Genomic DNA, 5,353 nt, shown 5'->3' with positions numbered 1-5,353 from the left:
GTGAGTATTCAAGGCAAAAGACAGGACACAAGTCCTGACCCACTTGTCACCAGGAAGAGCTGCAGCTGACCTTGTTCAGGGCTTCCCAAGTCACTCTACAAAGGATCCAACTCTATGTCTGTGCTCCTTTCTCTCTTTATGGAAACTCACAGAATAATAGACACATGTCTCAATGTTTACAGGCCTTTGCCTGCGTCTATATTACTCTCCTTTTTGCCAGAAAGGCTAATTCTGAAGGGAACTCACCATCATCTTCAACTTATTAAATAATTATTATATCTATTTTCACCCTCACTCTCTCTTCCTCAATTCCAAGATAGACCATATGGATGAGAATTTTGTTCATTCTTCTCTGATTCTGGATTAAAGTTGGAGATTTTCACATAGTAGGTCTTCAAGTCTCCATGGATGGTGAATGAATGGGTGATAAGGTGACAGGATGGCTATAGGGGATACAGTTGATTTTCCAAGTTGATATCTCACCACAATTCCCTCTGCCTTGCAAAGACTCATTCAGGACTTCTTGTCATTTACATCCGGTTAGAAACACAGGAAACCTCATTACTCATTCAAGCTTATGTCATTCTGTTCACAACAAAAACCACAGTAAAATCAGCCCATCCAGCAACTGAGATGGAGGAGAGGAATTCAACTCATATCACCTGTTCTCTGATTACACTTTAACCATTACACTGGTTATAAGGAAGACTCTGAGGTATAGGGACACTGGCTAACAGGACAACTGCAGTACAGGGGTCAATGACAGTTCTGGGTCCTGAGTTTCAGAGAGTTCATCCACTTACTCATGGACTCTGGTTGTGAATGGGCTTCCACTTGCTTCATCTTGCCCTCTTCAGGGAGGATGAACATGGCCTTGCCATCGCCTTTGTAATTCAGCTCCACCACAGTGCATTTGAACTCCTCATCCTGGAAGTAGGGTGTCATCAGGTCTTCAATTTTCCTCATGGACACTTTCACAGGCCTCCTCTTGTCCAAAGAAATGGTGGCCATGAACATACAGAGTGGGTGAAAAAACATTTCCAATTGCCTAAAGATGAGAAAAATCATCAGATTATTACAGCAGCTGATACTGTCCTCCTCCTCCTCATTGCTTACCTTCTCAGACATGACAGGAATCTTTCCATCTTCAGTCACTGAGAGTATTCCTCAGTGTGGCATATGCTGAACCAGAGAAACCTTGGTGGGTGGACAAACTTGTAGCAATGAGGATCCAGACCTGGTTTAGAAAAGATCCTCAAATCCACCACCTGGCTACTTGGGCTCCTTACACAGTCAGGGATCTGGGTTGGAGTGTGTAAGAGAGATGAGAGTGAAGATGGTGAGACTGGAGCCTGGGTTGGGTTGAAGGTTTCATTTTCCTCAGGGGGAATCACGTTTAGAAGGCAATGGCTTGTGAGGCAGGTTATAGTGGGGAACAGAACAGCAGAGACTGAGTTCTCCCATATTGTGAGCAGTTCATTATCCCATAGATTGCAGGCTGAGACATGGATAAGGAGTCATCATCCTCATGTGGTCTATGGCCACCACCAACAATCAGAGGTTCAGCTCAGGCTTATCCTAAATTCCTACTCTATGCCCCCACTCCCAGTTCACACTGTGGGCCTTGAGAGTGAAACAATTTGTTGTTCTTGGCATCCCATAGCCTAAAGATATATCCACCTCCCACCAAGCAGCACTTGAGACTGTATACTGGGGAGAGTTGAGAAAGCCATGTCCTAACCTTTCAGGCTATTACACTGCTTCTGCCATTCCCAGCCCACAGCAGCTCTTGGGACATTCACTTCTTCTTCCCTTTGTCCTCCTGTCCCATATTTCTTCCACTGTCACCTTGACTTTCTGCCTATAGCCCAGGGCTGCTCTCCCTCTACCCTGATTAACTTTAATCAGCCCAAGATTCACCCCAGTTCTGTTACATCATGACTTCTGTCAGACAACATCTGGGCTGTCATCTTGTCCCCCGGTCTCTATCAGTCAGAGAGTGGTATGTGTGGTGTCACTGAATTATCCATGACTACTTCTACCCATAATGTCCCCAGATGAATCTCTAACAATCATTTAGCCAAAACCAATCAGATTTCCTGCCCCAGCAATGTATCTTGGGAATTCTGACCTTTCAAGCTGCCTGTATATTAATTATGTGAAAATAAATTTCCACAAAGCAGCCAGACACTAAACACAGACCACTGCCTGGTTTATACTTCCTCTTTTCTGATGGATTTTTCCAGTCCCTGCTTCTCCATACCCAAAACTAGGTCATTACACAATACACTAAGGGAAGAAGTCCTGTATAGGAACTGCAACCAGGGCTCATCACTAGTTTTGCATTATGCTATTTTCCCACTTAAGTTTAGTGTCTCTATGGTCCTTTAGGTCAAGAAGTCCCAGCCTACTAAGACCCTGATAGATTAGCATGAGACTCACCAGAGGGTTGAATATCTCATATAACACCATATTAGAAATGCCTGCCCTGGACAAGTGCAGGATTCCACTTGTGTATGGAATAGGCATGTCTTCTCCTTACTCACTTATGGGAATATATGTAATTCTGTTAATCAATAAGTTTAAGTCACAAACCGTATCAGCACTCTTAGATTGACAGTTCATGGTTTCTTTTGGGAACATCTCTGGAATTACATCTATATTTTAAAAAATGTTATAGGAGAAGTAAGTACTACTGCTAATAAGCAGTTAGGCATGCAAGTCTCCTCCTCTCTAGTGATCAGTTACTTGAGAGAGGATCCCAGTCAACATTCACTTCCTTGATTCCCCAATGACTGGTCTGACCTTGAAAGTACAGAAAATTCACTACCACCATGGATGTGTTCTCATTTAGGTCTGAGACCTGTTCCTTGATCTTCCCATGGCTTTGTTTCCATACATAGTCATGGATGATTTTCCAGCCTCAAGAAGCTGCTGGAAGTCAGCTGCAAAGAACTCAGTCTTGTACAGAGCCCTTGCCTTCTCCTTGAATCTGGTTAGGATCTACAGGTTCTTTTCAATAAGCATGGCACTTCCTGTGCTGATCTGAACCTGGTCCCTTGGTTGGTTGAGCAAGTGTAGGAGGTTTCCAAAGCAATGGTGAATGTCTGCCTCAGGGGACTCTGTGAGATTAAACCTGGGACCTTCTAGAATGCCTTCCAAGGTATTGTCTTGTGCTCCCAGGGACAGGGAGGCTAAGGGAATTGCGATGCTAAGTGGGGAGAAGACAATATTTTTATCTGGATTCGTCAAAGACAGCTCCTTGTAGAGCCTGAAGGCAAAGTCAGTGTTGATAGAGGTCAATTTTAGACTATCCATTTGGGTTCCATGGTCTCTGTTTTTGTGGACTGCCTGTGTCTTCCCAGTGGGCCATCTGAGTAGCAGAGGACAGTAGGGTGGATCCCGGCCATCAAGTTCCCCAGAGCCTCAGTGAAGGAGTTTTTCTCTGTTCTTCAGGCTAAAAACAAACAAAAACCAAAACCAAAACCAAACCTAACCAAACCAAACCAAACTAAACCAAACCAGAACACAAAGCTTTTGAGCCAGAGAGGACTAGCTCCTACTTCTCCCATGTTGTGTGTATTGTGACTTGCTCTGATGACCTTCCTACCTCTGTGACTGTCCTCAGGACGTGCTCTGGAGACTCAGATGGCATTAATACCAAATGTGCATCCCACATCCACGAGGGAAGTGCTGTTGCTAAAACACATTTTTCTACTTTTCTAATTATGAAAGGTGAAGGTTCATGGAGCTGGGTACAAACCTTGTGCAATCTCTTATCCTTATCTGTATTGGCATAAGTCCCTGTGAGAAGTCAGGGAGCCTTCTTCCTTTGCACCTGTATTATTCTGTATCACAAACCTCTAGTGCCAACTCAGGGAAGGAGCAGTGGATGGGTGCCTATGGCTCACCCTTACTTCCAGGAGACATGTCAAAGAAATATCTTAGAGTACTGGGCTGTATCAAGAGCATGCTTCAGGGGAAGGTTAATTAAAAGGAAGCATTGGAGACATCTGGTTCAGTGTCAAAACTGAGAACAGATATTACAAGGACCAATAGGGAGAGGTCCTTTAAACCCTACCAGGATTTCACATGACCTCAGGCTTGGAAGTCCTCCTGATGGAATTAAAATTAAATGTTGTTTGTGTTTCTGATATTTATACCAGTTTTCAATACATCTGTCAGGGTTGGTGTTTGGTGGCACACAAATATGTAGACCTCTCAGGGCAGCCTGTTGTCTGGCCCAGTGACATAATAGGCAAACGTGTTTGGCTCATCACAGATATGGGAGTAGACGTGGACAATATCTAGAGGGCTAATTTGTCCATACTCCCCTCCCATAGTGAAAAAAATTGAATCCTCTGATTGTGTAAACATGGCTGCCCAGCTGTTGTCTTTTCCCACATGTACTGGAATTCAAATAGGAAATTAGACGAGAGAGGAATGGACAGGCAAGGAAGGATAGGGAAGAGAGGAGACAGATGGGTTATGGGAGAAGGAGTGGGAAAGTGCAAGAAAGAGGGGGAAGGGCAATAGGAGGCAGAGAAGGGGAAAGGATGAAGGAGTCAAGGGGAAGATGGAGTGGAGAGGAGACTGGAAGTGTGTAGGAGAATGGGGAGCAGGGGAGGGAGGCAATGGAGCTTTACCTCGTGTCCCCAGAGCAGTGACATATCTGTAGAGGAGGCTGGGCTTCAGCGACCTTCATCCTCTGTAAGCATTTTTTGAAATAGCATTCAACAATATTTATTTCAAAATGATTTCCACAGACAACAGGCTAGGAAAATATCTGTCTCAGTGGCTGAGCTGTTGTCCTCTTTTTCTTGCTAGGAGAGAATGTAGCCCTTCTTTTTGGCCATGGATTTACCAGCATTTGTGGTCCCTGACCATGAGTGAGGCTCATATTCTGTCTGATGTGAGCATGGCAGTGATGCCACCTCTCCCAGAGGGACACTCTAACAGTCCTGCCTCCTCCTCGATCCTACATCAGGACCTGGACTCTGCAATGTCTCACTACTTCTTCTCTGTGGAGGGTCAGAAGGAACAGGCTCCACTTACTTTCCTGGTGCATAGCCCATGGCACCTGCAACTTCCATAGCCAGATGAGAAAGGACACTGTATTCACTGAAGAAATGTCCCTCAGTTCAATTCCAGTTTCCTAAGAACAATTATCTCCCATGAACCAAGCCTGCATGTCTTAGCCGGTAACACAAGTCCTGAGAAGGCTCCATCCTCTGTGCCTCAAGAGAAGATTTTCTGGGCATTACATGCAGACTTGAAGCCAGCTGCTAGCATCTTTGTTAGGTGAATCCTGGGATGTGCAGAACTGCTGTCTTTTTGGTGTGTTTTTTTACTC

At 44.7% G+C, this 5,353-nt stretch overlaps 1 pseudogene; it reads right to left on the bottom strand.

The window, feature by feature from the left end:
- Positions 1–756: 756 nt before the first annotated feature.
- LOC116906188 lies at positions 757–5,075 on the bottom strand (annotated as a pseudogene).
- Between the last annotated feature and the right edge of the window lie 278 nt (positions 5,076–5,353).

This window comes from Rattus rattus, chromosome 7, assembly GCF_011064425.1.
Source record: "Rattus rattus isolate New Zealand chromosome 7, Rrattus_CSIRO_v1, whole genome shotgun sequence".
Lineage (NCBI taxonomy): Eukaryota > Metazoa > Chordata > Mammalia > Rodentia > Muridae > Rattus > Rattus rattus.
Note: the sequence above shows the minus strand (reverse complement) of the source record. Positions and strands in the feature narration are given on the sequence as shown.